General features: G+C 39.1%; 1 long non-coding RNA gene across 1 annotated transcript; it reads left to right on the plus strand.

The window, feature by feature from the left end:
* Positions 1-5,202: 5,202 nt before the first annotated feature.
* On the plus strand, positions 5,203-6,257 carry LOC125903357 (uncharacterized). The gene is made up of 4 exons (XR_007451294.1): positions 5,203-5,347; positions 5,450-5,537; positions 5,661-5,768; positions 6,142-6,257. It is a non-coding gene; the product is annotated as an uncharacterized LOC125903357 (long non-coding RNA).
* Positions 6,258-15,805: the final 9,548 nt, after the last annotated feature.

The raw sequence follows: 15,805 nt of genomic DNA on the forward strand, positions 1-15,805 counted from the left end.
TTATCACCTGAAATTTGGAAAAGAGGAACAGTTTTTGTTTTCAAACATTTCCACCAGGGGCGGACTTGTTGGACTGTGTGCACACAGCCTTCCTCTTTCATTCCTTCAACCACCTTCTTCAAAAGGTCGTTTTCTCTTAGGCATGCATCTTAAGCCTGCAGCCTTCAAACTGTTGGCCACATGGTTCATGTTAAATGTACAGAGCTGACCATTTAGAAAGAGGCAGTGTGTCGCAAACTGCAGTAAAACCCCAGCTGAGACACATATATGTGCTGTATACATGTCCAAATAAGGCCCCAATCACACCGGAAAGCATGTTGCAGGTTGCAAAACGCAAGGCGCACTGCACTGCCTTTTGTGGTGCCTTTTTATTGTTGCCAGACAACCAACCCATCACTTCCTTAACCTAACCTTCCTGTGTAATCAATCAACCATTCATTTATTTTATTTCTTTCACAGTAATTAGTAGCGGGTTCCTAAAATGGACAGTCAGAAGGTACTTGCTGGACCTCTGGTCGAGGGTAAGAGGCTTTTAAAACATCAAATGACAAACCTGCAAACTTGGAATAAACTCCATCAACAATAATGCATTTTTTCCTAACACTTCCCCAAAAGTGCATTTCATTTTTTTAGGGACACACAATAATATCGGCACATCATCTGTATCTGCCAAAATCAGCCTTCAAATGAACTCTCAGAATCGGCCAACATGCTTTTTCTTATTTTGCACAATGAATGAATATTACATTCATTGAAAAGTATTGTATTCCATGTCTCCATCTGCTGGTGGGCTGTCACAATAAGAGTATGCATGCATAACATTATGTTAATTCCACTACAGAAGAGACTTGATGATCACTAAAATTAGGCGGGGAAAAATATCATTATCATTATTATTATTATTATTATTATTATTATTATTATTATTATATCGGATATCGGCAAAAATCCAAAATAGAGCATCCCAAATTTTTGTATCGTTCTGCGTAACTGTGGATTCAAGACATATTTTATTTGTAATTTGTTATTTGTCAATAAAGAGTGAGGAGTTATTAAAATAACATTAGTACAGAAAAGGGAATTTAAAAAAAAAAAAAAAAAAACCGTTTAATGTAACCCTGACACACATATTTCCAACCCTCATACTCTCCCAGGTTGCTCAAGTTATAAATGAATTCATGTGTCATATGTATGTTCACAAACACTGTCTCATCACACATGAAGAGCTTCACACAATGAACACACACTCAGTTTTACCATCACACACCAGCAGGGGGCGATGCAGAGCTACAATATCATATTCAGAGTTTTTACACATTGAGTAATAAGATCAGCTGGGTCGGCTTGACCGACTTGACCGTCAGTGTAAAGGTGAGGAGTATTTTGATGCTTTATTAGACTATAGGAAAAGTAAAATGTGAAGATGAGGGTTGTCGGTGTTATAGTATTTGTTACTGAGACCTAGACAGAAGTAATTTTCTCATTGCTTGTTTAACACATTTGTTTGTATGTCATGACTTTTTCTCAGCACTGTTTCGTGGGTGCATTCTCTGTAAGTAAAAGGTGTTAAATATCTTACGTGTCTCTCACCTCCCATCTCCTCTCGCTCTTTCCTTCCTTGTCTGTCAAGACAACAGACTTCATGTATATATTAGGACATGTGTGTTTCTTTATGTTCTGTATTAGAGATTTTGTTAGATATTTTCTTCTGTAGAGAAGAAGGAATAAAGCTGAACTCTTATATGAATCTGAGTGAATGGTTTTGAGCAAACACTCTATTAGGAATCAACTGGAGACACACGTGTACAACACCTAACACATAATTATCTGTTTTTAGATCCTGAGTCTGTCCTGTGTCCAGCAGGGAGCAGACCAAATGACGTTTTTGGCCTTTTTTGTGACGGTTTTTAACTGTACTGCTGGAAGAGTAAATCGAGATAGATGCAGTTGGGAGGTTTCTGGATGTTGTGGGTGTTTCTGAGATGCAATTCTCTGCAGAGGTGCATCTCAAAATTGCATCTCTTTTTGCAGATGATGTGATTCTTTTGGCTTCGTCCCACTGTGACCTCCAGCATGCACTGGGGCGGTTTGCAGCCAAGTGTGAAGCGGTCAGGATGAGAGTCAGCACCTGCAAGTCTGAGGCTCTCTGCTGGAAAACAGTGGAGTGATCCCTCTGGGTTGGGAGTGAGTTACTGCCCCAAGCGAAGAAGTTCAAGTATCTCAGGGTCTTGTTCACGAGGGAGGGTAAAATGGAGCTTGCAGTGGATCAGCGGTTTGGCTGTGCTGTACTGTCGTGGTGAAGACAGAGCTGAGCCAAAAGGCAAAACTTTCCATTTACTGGTCCACCTATGTTCCAACCCTCACCTATTGTCACGAGCTCTGGGTGAAGACCTTTGCTGCAGCTCCTGTGATTTTGATATTGCACATGGCAATATTGCAGTTTTGATAATATTTCTACTACTTGTGCAGCCTTGGTGCTTTATCACAGAAGACATTAGCCCTTTTTAAACAGGAAGTGTGCAAATTTGCAGGAAAGCCCAATCAGTCTTTTTTCAGCATTGGCAGTATAAAAACAAAATCGGGGAGTGCAGCAAAATGCCGCCTACCTACTTTTGTTTATACAGAATGCGCGGGGGGGGGTGAGCAAGTAACAAAATGTGTAGCTCAGCGTGTGACGTAAACAGTGACGTGGGAGGGAAGCTGCGGCTGGTCAGTCCTTCGGTGATTCTCTCGTAAGTCGTCCTGTTCTTCACCGTCCCCGTCATCTGACGGTTTGCGAGGACAAGGAGGGCGCGCAATTCCTTGTCTCCCCAGTTGCTCATCTTTACAGTGTCTGTCAGGTTTGTGTTTCCCTCTTGCTACTAGCTGCTCGCTAATTCCTGCTATCAGCTGTTTCCTGTTTATCCACCGCCAGTGGGTCGCACGTGCGGCGTCATCAACAGCTCCTCCCACAAGTCTTCAACAGCCCCTCCTGTGGCGGAAGGTTGTCTCAATCTTTTTTAACCAAAAAGGTTCCACCAGTATGTCTACCCTACGAGGTGGAAAATTGGGCACCTCGGAACAACTCGCCAATCTGGCTCTGTGTGTCTAAACGCTCGCAGCTTGCCGGCAAAACGGCCCAACATTCGCCGAAAATCTGGCAGTGTAAAAGGGGCTAATGACTGAGCTCACTTCTTTGTCGATTGCTGCAGCCTAAATGTTTCTATCATATATATTCAGGCATATTTATGTTAATTGAACAAACTGAAAAAGGTCCAAAAGAAGGAGAAGTCTGGTAAAATTTAACCAACATGATCCAGACACCAACAACAACGCTTGAAACTAAGGAAAGAGAACTTATTTGGACCAACATGCACCATGTGACCAATAAAAGACCTGAAAACAAACAAAAACAGAACCATTAAAACAAAAACCATAATGACTACAAACTGCTCTTACTGTACTCCGTGCAGATAAACAATCATTGTTATCCTTGTCTCAGAACAACATCTCTGCAGTTGAGATAAATCGTTGTTAATCGTACTTTAAGTATTTGTGCTCTGATGCTTTACAAAGACATTTCACATGTGTGATTTAAGAGCTGCATATGAACTATCTTCCATTTATAAATCTATTTATTTTCCCTTTTATAAATCAGATGAGTCATATCATGGGTTAACACATTGGTTTATGTTATGTAATGCAGGTTTTCGCCGGTAACCTCTCATGACCCTGCGTGTTCACGCACATACACACACATTCAAATGAATTCATTGTATTGTAGCCATGTGTGACCTTCAGGCCTGATGAAGAACTGAGCTGTCACTGATAATTACGGCTCATCGATCGTCCTGTAATTTAAGGGCTAAGTGTGCTGTTATGCCGCAGATATCTGACAGCATTGATGTTTCTCATGCAGTTTCCAGCACATGGTGACCCAATGTGCTCCTCTCTTTTTCAGCATCTTACTCTCAGAGCTTATTGTCAGCAGTCGGATTATCTGTCACCTCAAAACACAGGTGCAAAAACAGGAACGCTTGAAACAGAGTAAACTCTTCTATTTTTTGCTTCAACGTTGCAGAACTGAACGTGCGTGAGAACATCATCAGCTTGATAAAACCTTAGTGTTTGTAATAATACTGGCAATTTGTCAGGTTTTTGATGATTATGATGACATTTGCGAATGATTATTTCAGATGACGGTGCACACTCACACAGAGTTTCATGCTATACATGCAGAGTGTCTCACTACACACCTTTGAGCCCACACACCTCTGCGAAGGTGCTCCGAGCGCAGTCTTTCACAAACTGAATATACTGTATCTACATAGAAGCAGTCTGACCTGTCAGGGTGTTTATCTGCCTGCAGCAACAGGTGGACAATGTTCACAAATGTCGGCATTGTACGTTTCCACAAACCACAGATTTGTTACATTTGTGCATTTCATATATATCATAAACATTTCTTAAGTGACGTAACATATATCATGTGACTTCACCTGAGACTTCAGAGAGATGCCTGCCAGGCTGCAGACCACTGTTGAAGACCAACAAACAACAAAACCAGATGTTTTAGTGAGTCATTGCTGTTTCCAGAGACAATTGTGGTACCAAAACCGGGTATTTTAAGCCAAAACATGATCCTTTTCTAAGCACCTCCAAATGTTGTTTGTATCTAAACCCAACCACACATTAACCTCAAGGTTTTCAAAACATAAAGTATAAAGTTTCAACATGTCTGCCACATAATCACAAAGAAACGTTACATATCTGTGGTTTGTAGAAATGTACAATGCCAACATTTGTTGTTGTGATTGTGTCGATATTTAAGTGGCAAGCTGACACTGAATTATTCTCTTTTTCCACAACCATTTTTTAAAAAAGAAAAATCTAATTTCAGAGTAAATAGCCATACGAAAATAAATGAATCCTACATTATTCACTCTGATATGAATGTCAAAAGCCTAAGATTTAAGCACATACGTGACACTTTAACTTTATAGTCGTCGTTTCAGTTCAGATTCAATGATCTTTACACAGTGAAAAACTTTGTACTGATGCTGTCTGACTGCAGCGTGTCTCCAACACAGTCAGTTCAGTTGAGCCCCACATCAGTGTGAGCTGTTAATTGTTTTGAACGCTCTGTACTTTTGAATACGAGCATTGAGTGAGAGATTTATTTTTGGAATCTGTTTTTCCTAAAACTGAACCGGGTGGATTGTTGAGATGCTTCAGAGGCACAGACACACCCAGCCTCAGGCCTGTCGCTCTGGTGTCTCTGTCAAAGTCACAACAGACACGTCATAAACTGTAACTTCCCTGTTGAAGACCGACTCACAGACTCCTGCTGCTGCGTTTAACAGCGAAGGTGAGTTATTATTCTAAATCTCTTTTTAAGCTTTTACAGACAATAAAAAAGGATCGTTAATCTTGGCAGACGATTGTGCTAAACCTGTGTGTTGTCTTTTAGAAAATGAGAGTTCAGGTTGTGCTCCTGCTCTTTGCTCTGGTGGTTGCGCTTCAAGCGATGCCAACTGCTCCCCATAGGGACCATAAAGGTATTCATGTGTGTGTGCCTGTGTGAGAACGTCTTAGTTTGAGTCTTGTCGATATGCTTGAGTTGCACAAACCAAAAACTTTGTGGATTTGGTACTGACGGCACCTGTATTCTCATTTTACAGTTATTCCAGATTACATTTTTGAGAGAGGGGAGGCTGATCCAACCAACTCAAAGACCAAGGACAACAATAACAACAACAATAACAACACTTTAAACCTTTTGCAATATGGTGAGTATTGCGGTAACATGCATTAACATGCATTAACAGTATTTTAACGTGAAAGCTGTTTGATGTGGAGCTCATTTTAAATGCTTTATATAATCTGAGGTGATTAAATCCAAACACAGCATCATCATTTATATAAATATCAAATATTTTGTTTGTAAATATCTGAGAGGTAACTAAAGCTGTCACATAAATGAGGTAAATTATAATATGTGATGATACCAGATGTAGTACATTACAGAGAGGGGGTTTCAGAAGCAGAATCCTCTCTGTGTCTCCACAGCAGAGCTGATAGTAACTCAGAAACATACTTGAGAGTGTGTTGTGTTCACTGTAAATAGTTCTTGTAACAAAAAGCTCTGAACTTGTTTTGCAGGACAAGATGTCCATCAGTGACGATGAAGGGAAATGGCTTTAAAAACAGACCCATAACTTTAACCCCAAACTGTTTCAGCCAAAAGATGTCATAAATAAATAAACAAAATAATTGCATATATGTCTTTGTGTTGATTATGTTTCTATATACATACAGCTTATAGATAGATAGATAGATAGATTGATAGAGACCCAGAGACAAACCGAGTTAGCTAATTTGCAATATATAAATATGTGTTGCCATTTATTTTAGACCTCTATTATTCATTCATTCATTTACTTTTGTTTATTTATTTTGTTTTTACTTTTTTAAATTTAATTAATTTCATTTTATTTCTTTATTTACTTTTATTATTATTATTTTTTTATTTCCCAGTAACCCAGTGAGGCATTAATGACACAGCCTTATAAATATTAACCCATGGCTTTTAATTTGTCGCCCTCTGGTGGCTCAATCATGTCTTCACAAACTGCGGCTGTTGTCAACAGTTAAGTTCAGTCACTTCACACCTGTTCAGTATGTTGAGGGCCAAATTATTGGGGACATGATCTGAAGGTTTGTAGGAGACAGAGACGGAAAAACAAGCAGGAAACTTTAAAGTCGCTGTATGTTCAGGTTACAGTTACACACATGTCATCAGTGTGTTTCTCCTCGGCCTGAAGAAAGTTGCTGGTCGCCGGTAGCCGCCATCTGCAGCCTGCTGGCCGGTCAGAGACTGCCCCCTTCCTCGGTGTCGTCCAACTGAACCGCAACATTGTTCCACCACCGGTTCTTCTTCTCTCCTGTTCTTCTTCAGCTGTCAGCAGGGGGCGACATGCGCTCCTCAGCGGGACTGCCTGCTGTCATCTTCCCCGGGACCGACGCAGGTCCAGCCAGCTCCAAAGGGGGGAGCCTGAGGGGGTCCAGGCGTACAGGTAGAGGCAGTGGAAAGAGACTGTTATAAAACTTTAAAATATGAGTGTTCTTTTTATTACATGATTAGTCAAAGTGACTCATTCATTCTTTTTTATTTGTTGTTGTTTTTTTACTTTAAGCAATGTGCCAAAGTTATGTTTCCGGTTCAAAATAAAATACCGAGCAATAAAAGTGCTTACAGAGGGAAGATTTAATTGACATGCAAGGGTGTTGGTTTCATTTTAACATTGGTGGGGACACATATTGGGGGTGGGGCGTCTCAGGGTCTTTTTCCCAGAAAATTTTGGGTGGAACTTTCTTTATTTATGTGAAGAAAAACACAAAATTCAGGTGACTTTAAAATATGAAAATAGGCTAATATAGAATATAATGCAGTAATGCTCTCAGACATTCGGCATATTTATTCTCCTGGAGATCAACTCCTCTCATTTAATGTTATCGCTGCTGAGTCAACATACCTGTAGGTGTGATTTACTCTTCATTTGTGTCTTTTGTTTGGAGAATAACCTTTAAATTTGCACCTATTCAGGGATACATTAATTTCAGTGGACTTTAATAGCTCATGTGTGTTTCAGATTTCTGATCATGTTCAGGACTTTCTGCACATTCAAAACATATCCTACATATCTGCATTCTCTGAGACAATGGAAATAAAGTTATATTTGTTATAACTTAACTTATGAAGTATGTTGTTGGAGATGGTCTATCTTTGGTCTGTGAAAGAGAGACAGAAAACTCTGTCACGTGCTTTTTCCACTCATGTCAGTGGCTGCAATGGTCCAAATGCTTTGTTTCTGTTGGATATACAAGTGAGAGTTTTTAAATATTCTTCTAATATTGTCATAAATACCTGATGACATGAGGTTATTACGAGATTTATATTTATCTTGTTAATGACAGTGTCTTTGCAGTGGATTGGTGAAGCAGCAGGAAAGAAAATAGTCTTTGACAGACACCTCAGCGTTAACAATATTCTTTTATTTTTCTATTACAAATCAACAGTGAGCAAGGGGATATATACATGTAAGATGATGAAACACAGAGCATTAAAATACATTTCAAGGAATACTTCAGTTACAAAATTAATTTTTCTTGCACGTCTCTGTGGTGAACAAAGAATCCAAAAACATTCTTGATGAATTGAAGTGAAAAGGAGACTGCGTTTAACAACAGCAAAACTTTATGAAAACATCTGTTTAGTACTTCCTGAACACCTTTAACTCAAATATTACTACTGACTATTTGCATAAATAGTCTGGTGCATGGATGAGCAGCTCACCTCAACAACTCAAGGGCAGAGTTAAACATGCAGAGAACACACATGCCCCGGGGCCACACGTGCAACTCCTAGAAGTGTTGAAGTACAGAGTGTACAACTGGATAAAGGACACTTGGTTTATGCTGCACACCTTGTGTGGGCATTTGTAAAAGGATGTTTCGATATAGTTTTGCAGTCCCCTAAACTTCAGTTCATCAATAATGTTAGCAGGGCTGCCCCTGACCAAATTGGGGCCCTAAGCGAAATTTTATTTGGAGGCCCCCATCCCAAATGTATCATAGGTACAAAATGACCGTACAACAACTTGCCATTTAACTTGACAACTTTTACTGGCAATAACAAATGTACTGTAGATACAGTAGTTTGGCTGTATGAGTCAAATAAAATAAAAAATTCAACCTGAAATAAATAAATAAATATTAAATAAAAATAACTTCAAACTGAAATAAATAAATAAACAAACCTGAGTCACAAATAGCCAACAATTACTCATCAAAAGAAAGTAACTTCCACCACCTCAATCCCCCACCCTTGATTAAACACTGAAAACACTCCCCTCTCTGGAGGCGTCCGATCTCCCTCAGCCCTCCGCCTCTCCCACCTTAATTAAACACTGAAAACAGAAATAAAATGCAGAGACATTCTTTTCTATTTTCATCTTATTTAGCTATATTTCTCCCTCTCCCCTCTCTGGGAGCATCTGACCTCCCTCAGCCCTCCGCCTCTCCCTCTGCAGCTACAGTGCAGGTTGTCACTTTAATGTCAGTAAAGTAAGGTGAGTGTGACAGATAAGCAAGTTAAGAGTTTGGACTTTAAATTAGGATTGGAATGAACTTCAAACTACAAAACTTGAGTGTACGTTCAAGGTTCTTGTACAAACATTTCATTAAATGCATCTTTTTAGTTTACATTTGCAGATATTTAATTACTTCCATATATATATATATATATATATATATATACATATCCTTTTGAGACCCGAACTTTTGCTTGGTATGCGTTTTTAATTTCTCCCAACTATTTGGGATCATTAGAACCTGATAAGTTTAAACACTAAACATTGTCAACGATAATAGTCCCAGTGTCCTCAAACGAGTTGAATATTCCTCATATCTTCAAAATGTCTTCAAATGAGCACTTAAGTGTCTTATCTTGTTACTGTTGCTAAAATTTGTTGCCGAATCAAACTACAAACATTACTAATCATAGTTTAACAAGTTTCAATCATAAAATGTGATCAGGTTTTGGACCTTGTTCACTTTGTCTCGGGATTGGCTGCAGACTGACTTGGCAGAGACGGCTGCCATCTTGTTTTTACATGTATTAGTGTATTGTGCTCTTACTGCCACTAGATGGCACAAAAAGTGTCCACGCACAAGGACAACAGGTCTAACTCAAGAAGAATGAAGTATAAGGTCCGGGAAACCCATAATGTGATGTCCTCATAGCAGGACACAGGGTCTCAGGAGGATAAGGAAAGTACGTTCTGTAGCAGTACCAGCAGGGTTGTGGACCGGGTGCATGCAGATTTGTGCAGGGTGCATTAGGGGCCTGTTGGGGTGTGTGGAGCATCGAGGGACAAGGGACAGGAAGTGTGTGCAGAGGTGGTGGTGACCTTTGACACCGAGCTATGGGAGGAGAAAAGCATTGAGGTTGTTGTTGGTATGACAGCTGGTGTTGCTGCGATGTTAGTTGTGACCACTGTTGCCACAGTAACCCCGTCTGCTGCCACTGAAACGGCTGTGGACGCTCCACACTGTTGATTCCTTCCTGCCCTTTTCCCTTGCTTTGCCCTGTTTTCTCCACCTCTTCCTCCTCCTCTCTCCCAGACAGCTGCTGTTTGACAATGTAGAAGGCGTTATCATTGTTGTCTTGTTTTTGGGACAACACCTGCAGGTGGAGGGTGGAGACGGCAGTGTGAGGGTGTGGCAGGAGGGACAGAGGGGTCAGGTGAGGAACAGGGGAATTCGGCAAGGAGGAAGAATTGATGAGTGGAGTCATTTTCTTGTTTTTAGCTTCCTGGATCTCCAACATCTCCCCTCCGTCACCATCTTTTCCTCCAGATTCAGCATTTATATTACGTATTTCTGAGAAAGCCAGCTCAGAGCAGCTAGAGCGAGACTCTGCCTCTGTCTCCCAGTCCGCCTCTGATCCAGAGTCTTCAGCTGAGGAGCTGGACTCACTGTCGTCCCCCCAGCGAAGGTTGTAGCAGTGGGTACAGCGAGACAGACTGAGGAATTCAGGGCCTGAAACGGACTGGACAGAGAGGGAAACAAGTTAGGCAGACAGTCAGTTAGTTGTGAAGACATGTCAGCGGTTAAATTATTTATGACTCTTTGTCTCTGGCTTCAGCATCACCGTGGCATGCTGAGCTGCATTAAGTCCTTGGACTAAAACAGCAGAATTGGTGGTTTATGTTTGTAAACATGCACGCTAACCCCACATTCACTCTGATTTCACATTTTTCACTTTTTTTTTTTTAAGTCTAATTTTGAAATCTTTAATCTGACTCTTTTTCCTTGACTGCTGTAACACTGGAATTTCTCAATTATGGGATCAATAAAGGTGTATCTTATCTTATCTTATCTTATCTTATCTTATGTTTTCCCCCCTATATTTGTGTTTTTATGCCTCCGCGCCAGTGATAGCCGTGTTCCAGGATTAACTGATTATTTTTGGCAGTCATTAATCAAAGGACAAGATCAAGGTCACTGTGGCCTTGCGTTCGTCTCAATCTTGTGAATGCAATATCTCCAGAAACCTTGAAGGAATTTCCTCAAATGTGGCCCAATCATCTGCTTGGACTCAAGAATGAACTAATTAGAACATGGTGATCAAAGGTCAAGGTTACTGTGACCTTGCAACCAGATATCTCAGGAACACCTTGAGGGAACTTCCTCAACTTTGGCACAAACATCCATTTAGACTCACAAATTAACTGATTAAAATTTGTTGGTCAGTGCAACCTCACAATAGCTCAAGAATTCATACGCTAATTATGACAAATTTGACACAAATGTCTTATCGGATAAAATGATGAAGTGGTCAAAGGTCACCTTCACTGTGACATCATAATGTTCTGCATAAAACACTATTCTGGCTATTACTTAACGTACATACACAATATCTCAGCGACAGAAATGGAGACATTTGGTCAAATACCAATTTTGGTTGTCTACCTTCAAACTGTGCTAATTGTATAGATTGTCTGCCGCGAGGAAGATGTGTGTGAAGCATCCATGCTTTCACAGACATGCTTATGGTCTTGCAACCCATTGCTACCTTTTTATAAAGCCTCGACCTCATCTGAGCGCTGTGGGGGGACACTCACACAAACTACCCGAGCACAGAAAATTAGAAAATACAGGCAGAGGGTAGAGAAATACACAACCACACACTGAGAGTGGGACATAATGATTGAAGGGATTACCTCTGTATGAGTCTACACATTGTTTTACAGGGAAAATCCTGCATAGTTTATCTTTAACTGCAGCTGTGTGAGATCAGAAAACGACCAGTGTCCTTCTGTTGATCTTGGCATCAGACTAGAGAACACTTCAGTGTGTTGTAGATCCGGCATAACTAGAATTAGTCTGGAGCCTCAGTTCAGTTTCTGTTTCCAAGAAGTGTCATCCTGGTGTAGACCGAATTGCCTCCAGACACAACTGGATAGACCAATAAGAGCAATGCAACGTGTCTGACCCGTGAGCGACAGCCAAATGTAAACAGACCCCAGTGCTGTTTCCTGCTGTAGTGTTAGCGACCGAACGAGCTCAACGACATGGCCCGACGCAAGTTTGACGCTGAATATATTGAACTGTGTGGACCGTAAACCAATGACTTTGAATAAATCTGGACCCCGTGGCTGGAACAGTTGGTAACCACTGTTCTAGTTTATACTCGGCACAGATGTTCCTGTACATGATCCCAGTCACTTGGTTATATCTCTCTGTGTACACTGTCCTAGCCTGCATCTTACATGATATATATTTTTTATATTTTAGTGTGGTATTACTCCTTTTACTGAAGTAAATGATCAGTATTCTTCTTCCATGACTGAATCGCTTCCTAAAACAATTCCAGTGAAACAGATAGAAAATTTAAAAGTCTAAATTTTCAGTACCAGATTTCCTCTTTGTGCCTAAACAGACGTTTCCTTTCTAATCTGCAGTGGAGAGATACTAACAGGAAGTTATCAGTGTGTCACTTCATGTGTTAATGGCTACCTTTGGTTGTGTCAGACTGTCTTCACTCTGGTCCTCAGCGGAGCCTCCGGACTCAACCTGCTCCATCTCCGTCTCTGCACTCATCCCTCCCTCCATGCAACAGCTAATCTGTTAGTAAGAGAAGGAGTAAGAGAAACTTTTAAGTTTTATGAAGCACCTCTAAGACAAACAAAGAAACAAAAACACAGGAAGGCAGAAATAAAGGAGATACAGTACCTCTTTCATTTGTACTTCTCAGCAACAATATTCAAACTGGTTATACTGGTCTTCTCAGTCAGGCCCCCAGTTTACTGCAGGTGTAAAGATCAATATTAAGTGATAGTTATGAACTCATTTGGTTGAGACACCAGCTGTTAAATCACAATATCATGACTATATATATGTATATATATATATATATACATATATATATAATATATATATATATATATATATATATATATATATCACTTTTTTGTATTTATTCTAAAAAGTACTTTAAATATGTAGTGTTACTATCAGACAAATACTTTGCACGTGCAGCCTGCGGAGTGGATGTTTATCCAACATGTTCATGGAGTCATAACAACAAATCGATTAGTTGACTGACAGAAAAATAATCAACAACTATTTTTATGATTTATCAATGGTTTTAGTCATTTTTGGTGAAAAAAAGAGAGCCAAATATTTTCTGTTTCCAGCTTCTGAAACTGAAGGATTTCTCTGTCATATATGTCTGTAAATTGAATTTTTGCGATTTAAGGTGTCACACAGGAGCTTGGGAAGTTTGGATGGGCATTTTTCAATTTTTCAAACAATTAATCAATAATAAAAAGTATTTATTAGCTGCAGCTCTGAACAACTGTGACCCCATAATCTTAAGTCCGCCTAATGTCTGATATCTAATATGATATAAAATAAAACAAAGTGTACTTACTTGTTGTTTTATTTTCTCCTCTCAGCTGCTGTCAGCTCCAGAGTGCAGCCTCTGACTTTGTGCTGATCTTTATTTGATCTTGTAAATGAGCATTCACGCAGGTGACGGTGTGTTTTGCCTTTCTGTGTGTTGTTGTGAAAATACACAGTGGGTCACATGTTATCCAGACATGTTAAGACAACAAAACACACACACACACACACACACTGTAAACACACAGCGGGATCATCCTCCAGGCTGCTCCACAAACACCCACCACCTGAAGATAACTCATCCTGACTCACTGTCAGCGCTGCAGCAGTGACCCTAACTTTAACTATGGGAGTTCAGCCATAAAGGGGCAGGACCTTATTTTGTTTATTTCATAAGTATGTTCATTTGTATTGTTTATTGTTTATTCTCCACACACTTATTTCATTTATTTTGCCTATAATCGATCAATTTAAATACATTCTATCTATATCTAATGCAGTAGTAAAAGTATAATATTCCCCTCTGAGATGTGGTGAAAGACAAAATGATAAAAAAAAAAAATAAATAAATAAAACAAAACATTAAAAACGGGGCAGCATGGTGGTGTGGTGGTTAGCACTGTCGCCCCACAGCAAGAGGGTTGCTGGTTCGATCCCGGGCGTGGGAGCCCTTCTGTGTGGAGTTTGCATGTTCTCCCCATGTCGGCGTGGGTTTCCTCCAGGTGCTCCAGCTTCCTCCCACAGTCCAAAGACATGCAGGTTAACTGGTGACTCTAAATTGTCCGTAGGTGTGAATCTGAGCGTGAATGGTTGTCTGTCTCTATGTGTCAGCCCTGTGATAGTCTGGCGACCTGTCCAGGGTGTACCCTGCCTCTCGCCCGATGTAGCTGGGATAGACTCCAGCCCCCCCGCGACCCTCAAGAGGATGAAGCGGTTAGAAGAAGAACGAAAACATTAAAAACCTTTAAAGTTGACTGAATGAGTTTTGCCTGTCAGCTGCTGGTTTCTGCTGTAATGTCGCCCTCTGGTGGACTGAAGCAGGAATTACAAGCAGAGCTGAAACACTGATACACACACACACACAAAAATTGAATTAATTTAATTCTATGCATTATTTTTTTTACACTAAATCCCTTCATATCGTATGATATTTTATTTATGTAATAATATATATGTAACATTTTCCTCTGAGATGTGTAAAAGGACAAAATGTTTAAATAATTAATAAGATAAAACCTTTTCAAAACCTTTAAAGTTGACTGAGTTTTACCTGTCAGCTGCTGGTTTCTGGACTGAAGCAGGAACTACAATCAGAACTGCGACACTAATACACACATTAATTAATACATTTTAAATTAACTGTTTATACAATATACATAAAATAAAAGGATTCAGTATTTAAAACAATACTTTGAAATAACCTAATATAGCAGACTGACTGATTTTAGAGTAAAGTGAAGATAAACTAAATCCCCTTATTCATGTGTGTTGAATAACTCCTGGTAATTTGAAAATGAATTAAACAGTCAGCACGTGACAAATTAATAATTGTTTACAACTCAATATCAGTAAATATGGCTGGCAAAAAAATACAAGTACAAACAGTACAAGGGCTTTAGTATCTTAAAAAGGAATATATATATTTTTTTTTTAAAAAGTACACAGATATTTTTAAAAAATGGCTTTATTATTTAAAAAGGAATAAATTAAATAAAATAAAAGAGGGCAAACTACATGGATACATTTAGATTAAAATAGTAAAATACGATAAAAAAAAAAAAGTTTCAATGTGAGGTGGTTTATTGTGTGTATTAGTGTCGCAGCTCTGCTTGTAGTTCCTGCTGAGGTCCAGCAGAGGGCGACATTACACCAGACACCAGCAGCTGCAACATCACATTATAGTATAGAAGCTTTTAGTGTTGAAAAATGAATGTATAAAATTAAATTAATTTAATCTAAAAAAATAAATAAATAAATAACATGAAATTAACAATTTAATATTGGGAACATCTCATCTTTCAAAATGACGATCTTTATGCAACATAAATAAATAAGATGATTTAGTTACGTTTTTCAGCAGACTTTTTTGGCAATGCAGAACTGAATTTAACAATTTATACAGTAAACATGACAAAACAAAAATATTTTACAACCCTATATCAGTACAAAATTCATACAGATAAATACAGATCAGGGGCTTTAGTATTTTAATGAATGTATTAAAAAATTAAATTAAATTAAATATAAAGAAGGGATTAAGTATTCAAAAATAAATTCAACAAATTAAACAAAATGGTTTCCCTTGGGAAAGTAAGTATAAAAATGTGTAATCTGTAAACATGGTTTAATTTATTAT

This window comes from Epinephelus fuscoguttatus, linkage group LG16 (genome assembly GCF_011397635.1).
Source record: "Epinephelus fuscoguttatus linkage group LG16, E.fuscoguttatus.final_Chr_v1".
NCBI lineage: Eukaryota > Metazoa > Chordata > Actinopteri > Perciformes > Serranidae > Epinephelus > Epinephelus fuscoguttatus.